The sequence below is a fragment of the Pistacia vera genome, unplaced genomic scaffold (assembly GCF_008641045.1).
Source record: "Pistacia vera cultivar Batoury unplaced genomic scaffold, PisVer_v2 Contig40, whole genome shotgun sequence".
Classification (NCBI taxonomy): Eukaryota; Viridiplantae; Streptophyta; class Magnoliopsida; order Sapindales; family Anacardiaceae; genus Pistacia; species Pistacia vera.
The window spans coordinates 255,396-266,982 of record NW_022196224.1 but is presented as its reverse complement, the minus strand read 5'-3'; the positions used below and the strand labels follow the sequence as shown (position 1 = coordinate 266,982).

At 31.3% G+C, this 11,587-nt stretch overlaps 1 long non-coding RNA gene across 7 annotated transcripts; it reads right to left on the bottom strand.

Moving 5' to 3' along the window:
• Positions 1-6,322: 6,322 nt before the first annotated feature.
• On the bottom strand, positions 6,323-11,587 carry LOC116141751. Of its 7 annotated transcripts, none has more exons than XR_004129869.1 (7): positions 11,510-11,587; positions 11,303-11,412; positions 11,104-11,191; positions 7,809-8,060; positions 7,208-7,322; positions 7,013-7,133; positions 6,323-6,451 (listed from the first exon to the last, which is right to left on the bottom strand). It is a non-coding gene; the product is annotated as an uncharacterized LOC116141751 (long non-coding RNA). The 7 variants fall into 7 exon arrangements; XR_004129866.1 differs by adding an exon at positions 8,799-8,888 and having other exon boundaries at positions 11,303-11,555; XR_004129867.1 differs by having other exon boundaries at positions 7,208-7,340; positions 11,303-11,555.

Genomic DNA, 11,587 nt, shown 5'->3' with positions numbered 1-11,587 from the left:
TTAGTTTTATATTTTTATTTTTGAGTTGGAGAAGATTTGAGATATGAGGTGGAGACATTTAAGTTAAAAAAAATTAGTACTTTTTATTTTAAGTGTAATTATCTTCATGGAGGAGGGTAATATAGGTATTCAATCCTTTGCCATTCCAGATTACAACGTCGATAATGTTTGTATGACGGCAGGGGGTTTAGGGGTCATTCTTGATACCCCAGGGGTTTAGAAGATAAAAACCTCGGGGTGTTTAGGTAATTGTCCTGAAAATTTGTGGAGGGAAAGAGGGAACTTGAGCCTGATCCAGATGAAGGGTTTTATTTTATTGGGGCTTTTTGGATCTGAGCCTGCACTCCCTGCCATCGGCCCATGGATTAAAATCTTTAAATTCAAACTCCAAGCAATGTCAAAAATCTCATCTAAAGTAATCTGTAATGTAATTAGTAAAGATGATTTTATAAAGGTTTATTATCACGAGCCTTACAATTGATCATTCTAAGAATAATACTACACATACAATATTATGTGATAAAATATGATTGAGTTAAAGTTTAATTTTAACTTTAAATTAGTCAATCATAACTTGTCACATAATGTTTTAAATTAATTATTCATAATTTGTTACATAATATTGTATAAAAAATGTTGTATGAAAATGATGTATATGTAGTATTACTCTCATTCTAAACATAAATAATGATTTCTAATCCAATTTTTAGTCGAATCATAATACAATAACAATAAAAACAACCTACATTCTAAATCTAACCTATTTATATCAAATCATAATATAAACATTGTATGAATCATGAATAAACCATGAACGTTTATATCATTTTCCCTGATACTGTTTCCTGAAGATATGAAATAATATATGCTTATAAATTATTTCATATATATAATGAGATGGAATCGCATGAACAGTAATTGATATATATATATATAAAATAATGTAAAAAGGTATTTTAGAGTTAATTTACCAAAGAGGGTTTTAATAAACAAGAATAAATCAAGTTTACTTTATAGAATATAATAAGGATATTTTTAAAATTTCAACACTTGATAAAAGAGCTTACGAGAAAAAGCTAAAATTTTGAGTTTCTTCCATAAGTTATAAAATAGCTTATTTTAAATTTTATAAGTGTTTTCTAAATGTAACCAACCAATCGAATTTTTTTTTAAAAGTACTTATGGTTTTAAATAAACTCTTTTAACTAGTAGATAAGTCCAACCAAACAAGCTTTAAATTAGCAGAAAATTTTTGAAATATCCGACTAATTGATTTTCTTTTCCTAAAATATATTTATGATAAAATAAAAAATATAAGGGTGATCCAAAAGATGTAAGGAGTCTAATAAATATCTTCTCTGTGCTCCAAGCTTGTATTCATTTATATTAATTAACTACATGAAGAGAAGAAATTTCACCTATGTTATAGGTGATCAAAATAGCTGTAGTGAAACTGTGGCAAATGCCAGTCAGATCCACAATAGGAATAGCCATCGATATGTACAAATTCTAAGGACAACAGCAACATCCAATTGAGATGGAAAGTTAAGGTAAAATGGGAGGCTTCACCGTATCAAAGGAAAAGAAACTGGCACTGGCACGACCATGAGTATGACAAAACTTCAGTGGAATGCTGTCACATTGTCTCTCAAGAACTTCAACTTCGGCTTTCCTAAAAGAGAAGGCAAGTGAATGAGAAGATTAAAAATGATTGGACAAATCAAACATATTAATCAATAAATCTCTAGATATCCTTCTATAAGAAATCAGTGAATAAACTAAATAGAACATATATGAGAGTAACAATAGTGCACGTTATATTGTGGACACATTTCTTTTTTAAACCCATCTAACAAAATCAACGACAGATTGGCTCAAAAGAATTCTCATTCATCCACCACTTCTGAAACACTCATTCAAACTCTTTAAGAATTACCTTGTTAAGTGTAGCACAAAGCTTGGATCACCAGGACAACACTTTTTAAACCTTGTGTTTGGAAGATAAACATCGAAAACTGGCCCCATTTCTTTAATCAGTAAATTATTTAATAAATCAATAATAAAACTGTCTTTCTTTGATTCCAGATCCATATTTTCATTTCTTTTTTGAGATTCACTGATGAAGTCAACATTTTTTCGGTAATCTTCATAGTCCAAGGTACACCATGCCGCCCCACTATGTAACCAAGAGATTTTAGGTACCTATAAACATCAAAAAAGAACATCCAGTCTTCTCCTCTGCAACCTTCTCATATATATATATATATATATATTTTGAAGGAAGACTAGAATCTTTATCATCCAACAGAAGTAATGCCCCAACTTCAACCAGAAACCTACAAGAAAAGAGTTAAAAAATTTATTCAACCAACTTGAATACCTAATATGGCAAGGAAAGGGCATCAACTGTAATTACTACTTTTGATTCTAAATTATTCCATACAAATTAACTTTTTCATTGTTTATTACTAAATTATGCTACCATTCACCTATATGTATTGCAAGACTTTTTGTTCAAAGAGCTCCTGTGACCAATTAATAGTATAACATTGTAATGTCTTACTAGGCAAGTATTCACTGAGTATCCTACAGAGAGAATCCAGAGAATTGCTAATTTAAAAACGGTGTTCGTCTAAAATTTTTATCCTTAATCCAGTTATAACATACTATTACACAAAGATTATTTCTCACATATATAAATCCACATTAAATTTCTTCACCGAGATAGTTTGTGCAATCATCTCGCCTGCTTGACGTCTCCCGACCACTACAATCTAATACTTGAAAAAATAAGGAAAGCAACGGGGTGAGTTATAAATGCTCAGTAAGTAAACCAAATCTAATTATGCTCTTACTCCGTTGTCCCCGTTTTCGCTGTACTGCTTCTAAATTTCTGCTTGCTTTCTCTCTTTATTCTCAGACGTACTACTTAGCAGTCTTCTATTTTTCTCAAGTCTTTCTAAATCCTTCTAGCGCTGTGCTATTCTTTATCATTTTATTTCTCTTCTTTGCTAGATTATAACTTTCTGTTTCTTTCTCTACTCAACAAATCGTTAAGTTTCCTTATTATTTATCATGTTTCTAATTTCTATTCTTTTCTAGCATGTATCTAATTTATGTTCTGTTCTTGTATATCTCTAATTTCTTTTTTATTCTCGTAGGCTTCTATTTTCTTTTCTTCTCTATTCTCATGGGTTTCTATTTTCTTTTCTTCTCTATTTTCATGGGTTTCTATTTTCTTTTTCTTGGCTAGTCAGACACGCAATAATAAATAAACTGTTTAATCTATGCATAAATGCATAAGATGCAATGCACATAAAATATCTGATGCATATGCAAATGATTATGTTTGTATTCTTTTTTAAAATTCTTTTCTAATTCTTTTGTTTTCTTTTTGAAATTCTTTCTATTTTCTATTTCTTATTCCATTTTTCTTTCTTTCTGAAATTCTTTCTATTTTATGTTTCTTATTCTATCTTTCTTTCTTTTTTAAACTCTTTCTGTTTTCTGTTTCTTATTCTATTTTTCTTTCTTTCTGAAACTCTTTCTGCTTTCTGTTCTGGTTTGTCGATCGGACTAGGTTGAGGCATGGATTTGGAACCCTGGCCGTGTGAGTGTATTCTGAAATTCTTTCTGGGTGCAGTCCTCATCCACATGCACTTTTAGCAGACTTTACAATTCTGTTTTCTATTCTGAGGCCGCTCACTGATGGCAGCGTGCATGTGGGAAACTTCTGCATCTCTGTCGCTACTAGCTAACGCAACAAATGCTCACAGGTTCCCCATCGCAACAGCCCTATGAAAACATGCTCTGTAAATCTGCAAAATAACCAGCAAGACATTTCTAATAATTATCAAATGTATTCTATTAATCCTGAGGCTTTTATTTCTATACTTTTCTGGAAAGCCCAAAGTTCTATTCTAATAACATACTTAACTTAAACATTTTCTATTTTATTCTTTATTTTTGAATTCTATGCATCGTGCGTACATACGCGATTCTATAATTTCTACATAATTCTGTAATTCTTCAATTCTATCATGCTATGTAAAATGTATACATACACAAGTACATTAACTCTCACAAATTTTACTCTTCTATAATTCCATTAGTAAGATATTAAAACGACACAATTCAACTAGGGAATGAATTCTATATTTTGGGCAATCTAATTTCTTCTATAAAAATCTATGCCACAACTTAGGTATTAAGTCTACTAACTTGCCCAATTATACTACTAGTTTTTTTCAAACTTATATGTCTCATAACCATATCATTAAACAACTCTCTAATATTTTTCTAATGTAACAAACATGCCTTGTACAACTTTCTAAATACAAATCTTAATGCCATAAATTTGTATTCTCTTATATGACCATCAACTTCAATTGTTATACATACTCTTTTCTTTTGGCTACATTCTATACATTAATCTATATTGTCGTATTAATCATTATAAAATCAATATAACATATGGCACAACATATATACTTTGGCTAAATTCTAATTTCTTTCTAACATTCTTAACTAAACTTTTGGCCAATACAACCTATTATCAAGATCTTCTAGCACAATTCTATAACTTGTAATAGATAATAAGGCATGAAAACTATACTCATACCAATCAACTTCTAAAATGATCATGTATTTAATACATAAACCAAACTTTTATTTCTTTGATGTTTCTTTTGATATCTATACTTGGGAAAACTTTTATATTCTTTATACAATAAAATCACTTATTACATATTATTTGTAATTAATCTCAAAACAAGAAATAACAATATACTCATTCGGCCAAGCCATTATTTGGATGATCTTTCTAAATTCAAGTACACAAACTTGAGAATTTATTATGACATATTGATATGTCATGACATAATCTTTCATTCTCTACTATCAACAATGCCATATCAAAGTAACAATTTAACATGTAAATCCCTTCTAACACTTTCCCAAAGTCATAAGTTTCACAGTTTCCAATTCAATAACTAAATAAAATATACTATTGAAGAAATACTAAAGGTTCAAGTAACTTGAACCATGCACTAAAAGTCATTTATCTTATTGAACTAAAATGATCAAGTGATATTTTAAATTTTAGCATAACAAAATGCAGTCTTGAATACTAAAATTTACACTTGGTCAAGCCTAACATAACCTTTCAACTCCAATTCTTTCTTTTCTCTAACAATTTCTCAATAAGATTTAACAAACTTATGCATGCATTTCCCTTTGAATTTTCATCAAACAATTCATATGCACATGCAAATACTTAGTTGGTCATACTTCTAAATCTCTCCAAATCCATCAAAATTGGAGCAAAAACTCACTAAATTTAACTTCAAATATGGCCGGATTCAACACTTCAAAATTTCATCAACAATTCTTCCATATTTCATCCATAATTCCACCAAATCACCACATACGCATGAATTACTTCTCATGGTTGGAATTTTACACATCATTCAACATTAAAACAGCTAATAATTCTCACCATACAATCGCATACAAACATACAAGAATCAATCTACACAATTATTGCTCAAATCAAAACTAAAATTGGATTTACTTACCTTGAATTTGTGCAACACTAATGATATAACCGTAATGTCTTACTAGGCAAGTATTCACTGAGTATTACAGAGAGAATCCAGAGAATTGCTAATTTAAAAACGGTGTTCGTCTAAAATTTTTATCCTTAATCCAGTTATAACATACTATTACACAAAGATTATTTCTCACATAATAAATCACATAATTTCTTCACCGAGATAGTTGTGCAATCATCTCGCCTGCTTGACGTCTCCCGACCACTACATACTACTTGAAAAAATAAGGAAAGCAACGGGGTGAGTTATAAATGCTCAGTAGTAAACCAAATCTAATTATGCTCTTACTCGTTTGTCCCGTTTTCGCTGTACTGCTTCTAAATTTCTGCTTGCTTTCTCTCTTTATTCTCAGACGTACTACTTAGCAGTCTTCTATTTTTCTCAAGTCTTTCTAAATCCTTCTAGCGCTGTGCTATTCTTTATCATTTATTTCTCTTCTTTGCTAGATATAACTTTCTGTTTCTTTCTCTACTCAACAAATCGTAAGTTTTACTTAATTTATCATGTTTCTAATTTCTATCTTTTCTAGCATGTATCATTATTTAATAAATCAATAATAAAACTGTCTTTCTTTGATTCCAGATCCATATTTTCATTTCTTTTTTGAGATTCACTGATGAAGTCAACATTTTTTCGGTAATCTTCATAGTCCAAGGTACACCATGCCGCCCCACTATGTAACCAAGAGATTTTAGGTACCTATAAACATCAAAAAAGAACATCCAGTCTTCTCCTCTGCAACCTTCGCATATATATATATATATATATATATATATTTTGAAGGAAGACTAGAATCTTTATCATCCAACAGAAGTAATGCCCTAACTTCAACCAGAAACCTACAAGAAAAGAGTTAAAAAATTTATTCAACCAACTTGAATACCTAATATGGCAAGGAAAAGGCATCAACTGTAATTACTACTTTTGATTCTAAATTATTCCATACAAATTAACTTTTTCATTGTTTATTACTAAATTATGCTACCATTCACCTATATCTATTGGAAGACTTTTTGTTCAAAGAGCTCCTGTGACCAATTTATAGTATAACATAGGAGCATTTAGTATACTTCTTAATTTTTTTGCAAGAAAATATGTTTTTTTAAGTTCTCAAATAGTCTTTTAGAAAAATAGGATTTTGCAAAAAAGCACTTTTAAGTACTATTTACATTTCCTGTTTAAAAAAAAAAAAAAAACTTTACAGTTTACAAAAGAGTTTTCATTTGAAAACTGCTTCTAAAGAACATTTCGCTACATTCTAATAAGCCTTTTTCCGTTGTTCTAAAATTGCTAATCAACCAACAGGTAACATTGAATTTTTTGTAGCCATGACCACATATACAATCTATAAAGCAAACTTGTAACACTAACTTGCAAGCAAACAATAACAAGAGTTTGACCTACGAAGTCTCCTCAATTGAGCAAAACGTCTTGCTGCTGTTGTCCACCACCTTACCCTTCTTTTCCACAACCTCAGCCATCCCTAATTCATCGTTCCAACGAGCCTTAGAAATATCTTTCCTGGAAATAAATTGCATCAAAGCAATCAGATTGGCTCCAACACTAAATTTTACTGAAGAATAATTTTTTTTCACCTGAGTTGTAACTTGGATACAGAACCCATAAATTAATCTTCCTCATCATCATCTTGGTCAGCCAAATAGACTTCATCGCTGCTAATTTCTCTACAAGTTTTGTAATGGTTTTCATCTGAAACAGTAAACACAACTGATGCCAATCAATGAACAAGGAGCAGGGCGATAATAGACTTGAAGCTTTCTTAATGAAGTTTTGGCCCAAAATATAAAACTTGTGGCATTTTTATCATTGACAATTACTTAGCTAAGTATTCAAATTATAGATTGTACAGAGTTTTTGTTTATAAAAATGACTCGAACATAGACTGTAGTTAATATAGAGATAAATAGATTCTAACAAATAATTTAACACTGGAAATAAAAAATAACAATAATAAGCATAATGTATTACAATGTCATAGAACCGGCATGTATATTGAGTAAAGAACAGATACAATGCCAGCTTCACTTGTGATTACCGTCAAGATGATAGCATATATATTTCTCTAACAGTCAATTGATTATCAAATAAATAACATATATGTAAACATGCCACTCAAGCTTAGTTATCTTTCAAAACCAGTAAGTACTTTCAGTATAAATAACAAACCAGTCTTACTTTAAATGGTACTCCTCAGTCTCTCGCATTGTTCAGCACAAACTGTTGCTTTTTTCTCAAGGACAGGCTTGTTAGCTAAGGGTACAAGCTCCATGCTAGACGGTCCAGAGGAAATCTGTGGACTAGAAGTCATGGACACTATTTGACCCGAAAGAGTTCCACCTGTGCTTGTATCAGTCACGTTAGTCTTGGGTAATGTTGAAATTCGACTCAAGCGCTAAAGAAATCACCTTCTTGTTTTTGCCAGTCTTCCTGCCAAACAACAGATTCCAACTATCAATAAGAAGTAAATGCACAAGAAGGGTAGAAATTTCCCACAGCTACCATCCAGATTTAATAGTTATTATCAACACTCTAGATCAAGGGGAATTAGTTCCCACATAACTGGACAGTGAACAATAACAAATTAATCAATAGACTTCTTGTCATGGGGACAGCAAAAAATTATGAAGCATACCAGTTTGAAGGATATAACCTTTTCCATAATATTTGCAAATGCTATTTACAAAGAACTCTAAACAAAATACAAAATCACCCGCTGAAACTGTAATTGTAACTTACATGGCTTCAATTAGAGTAACCCAAGAACAAATGTCCTGACCTGCGTCTATTCAATTGGAATTATCTTAAATTAAACATAAATGCTAATGAAAAAATTTAAATTTAAATTTTAAAATAAAAATATCAATTAATCGACATGAACATGTATATACACACAGCAACGGCAGAAAATATTAAGTAAACAATTGATTGAGGGAATGCAACTAAATGTTGCTCCATAAACAGAGAGGCAAGAAGCTACAATGGGTAAAGTAAACAAAGTACTTGTTTTTATTGGTCATTATTCTAATTTCATCAGTTTCTAAGCAAATATATAAGAAAAGTAACATTTTCCAATAATAGAAAATAATAGTTGTATCAGTGTGTGTGAAGAGAGAATGACAAACAAAGTTATAATGATAATCTAAAAGCTTATCATGTTACACCAACCTCCAAAACTTTCATCATGTAATCATTGAAACTTCTAAGGTTATTCTTCTGAGCTTCTTAAATTGCTGACACCATTGCAATTTCATGAACCTGAGTTGAAAAGATTATTGCATACAATATCATCTATCAACCACTATAAGCTAAAAAGCTATATAATGTGCCTAAAACGTTGTGAAATAGTCGAATGAAACATCAAACAAAACAGAAGCCGATTGCTTTTTAGCATACATAGTATAGTGAAAAGCAGAGGAGCAGCATGTTAATCACGGCAGTTCTTGCTCGGCAGACAAATAGGTGAGCAAGCACTTCAACATCATATATCTTATACATTTATATTATTTTATATGCATGAAATTTTTAGTAAATCTACAAAAGTAAGAAATATTTAAATCTAATCCCACCAATAGTCAAAATACAACAAAAACAAATCTATACCAGCTCTTCCACCAGTTATAAGGCAATAAATAGAGGCATGCAAAATTGGACAAAAGTACATACAGCATAAAGGTTGAAATATTCAGTCACACATGCTAAGAAGAAACAATAAAGAAGGTAATGAGGCAAAAAAATTTGTAACTGTTCAGATATACAGAAGGCTCTCAAGTAATTTTGTTTCAATGTTCTTTCTCAATGTTTCATGGATCTTTTGGTGAATTTCAAGAAACTTTGTCAATCCAAGACTTAATTCACATTGAAAAAGGTTTTGAAGTGTAAAATTTGTGTAAAGCACTAGCTGCTTCTAAGCATTAACAATTTGAGGGTGTTTTTAATCTGAAAATGTAACCATGCTAGTTGAGTAAATGATCAGGAAAGCCCTCTAAATTGGTTGCTAAGTGTTAAACTGAAATGGTAATTTTTCTAAATAGTTACAAAAAGTTCATCATCTTTGTGTAGGCAAACAGAATAAAGAAACTAAAATGTCATTGAGATAATTTTCTTTTTCCTATATGAAACAGAAAAGATTGTATTGTATTTATGAAGGAACAAGAGAAATTCACTAGCAGATCAGGTATCAACTGAAGACGCCAGTTCGCCTAAAGAGAAGGGGGGAATATACAAAGAAATCATCAAAAAATCTGTATAGGTTCAGCTATACAGAGAAAACAGACCAAAAACTAGATCAAAAACCAAGACTAAATCAACGCAAAACCCCATCCTAGTTGAGATGAATAAAGAAGAACAAATTTTCTTGGAAGTCTTTTGAAACGAAGGCCCAAAGTAATGCAAAAAAATACACTTTGTCCCACAATACACTAGAATCCTCTCATATAGCCTCTTGAGAAACTTTATTTTTCTTTCACGCTAGCTAACACCACACAATCCCATAGCGTCTCGGTTTTCTTTACTTTTACCAAATGTGCATAAATTTTCAGTAGAAGGGAAGAACAAGTTCTTGAATGGTTCTCAAAATAGCCCACTAAATGTTGGCTTCTCTGCAAGCTCTGGACCATAAAAAAGAAGCCACAATGCAATGGAGGAAGAGATGGTCAGCTGTCTCTTCTTACTTAAACACCGTGAGCCATGAAGTGGACCAATTCAAGGCTGGGTAAATCTGCTGTATTGGAATTTAATTTTAGGGGAAAAGGAAGCCTTCCATATCATAGCGAACTGCTTAAAATCTTCATTGGAAATTCTTCGCATCATTGAGATAATAAGGCAATTATTATTTAAAATCCTTTCAATATCAATGTTAAGAAGCAAGAGGACAGTGAAAGGACACCAAACAATGAGGCCTATTCTCTTAAGATGTGGTTCATTCTTTTAAATGCTAAACTTGACCCTAGACAAATGAAATTCCAATACATCCCAATACCTCATGTAATACATAATTCATACCTCCTGATATGCTAAAATAAATAAATGAATAATATAACAACGACAACAAGAAGAACAATAATAATAAAAAATGTACTTTCAAGGGCAAAACATTTATTCAAAATCCCCTTCAATATGTCCATAATATTTCTGGGCATCTTGAGCTGAATTATATACTAATACAAACAAATGAAAGCAAAATTTTTATTGCATGTTTGCCTCCTACCGCTTGTCAGCCTGCGGCTGAGCCTGATTTTACATGACGATTAAAAATCAAAATAGTAATTACGGCATCGTCACACTAATCCATCCTTAAAAACTCAAGATCATACTGGTTGAAAATTAGGAACTCCCACAAGGAACACCGATCTTTATAAGAAATTTTGATTCATATGTTTTATCAAAGAATAAAAATATGTTATAATGTGTACATAACATCATGTGAAAGAAAATTCAGTATAAAATAGGCAATGAATGGAAGTATTAGTACCTTTTTAGAAAGGAAAATTACAGCACCAATAGTACCCTCGGCATATATTGATCTACCACAAACATGATGCTGAAACTCGAAAGAAACTCTGCAAAAGAGAGGAGACATAGTCAGCTGATGCTCAGTTAAGATCAGAGTGACGAATTTATATACCTGGCCAATAAAAAGAAAAGAAAAAGAGAAGGATGCTTGTTAGTACGTTTGGTCGGGTGAGGTGAGGTGATACATATGGAAAGCATGACCAGCCAAACGCTCTTCTGGAACTCCCACCATCTCAATTTGTTGCTTGGGATCCCAGATCATTTGTATCTAATAAAAGTTCAATAAGATGACGGACTAAGAAAGCCAACAAAAGTAAAGATTCATGGTCAATAAAATAACATTCGGACTAGTAAATGGAAGTAACCAGATCTGCCTGGACAATAGCATTCTGAGAATTCAATAATCCAATCAACAGAATGTCAACATTACTAATTTGTCTTCC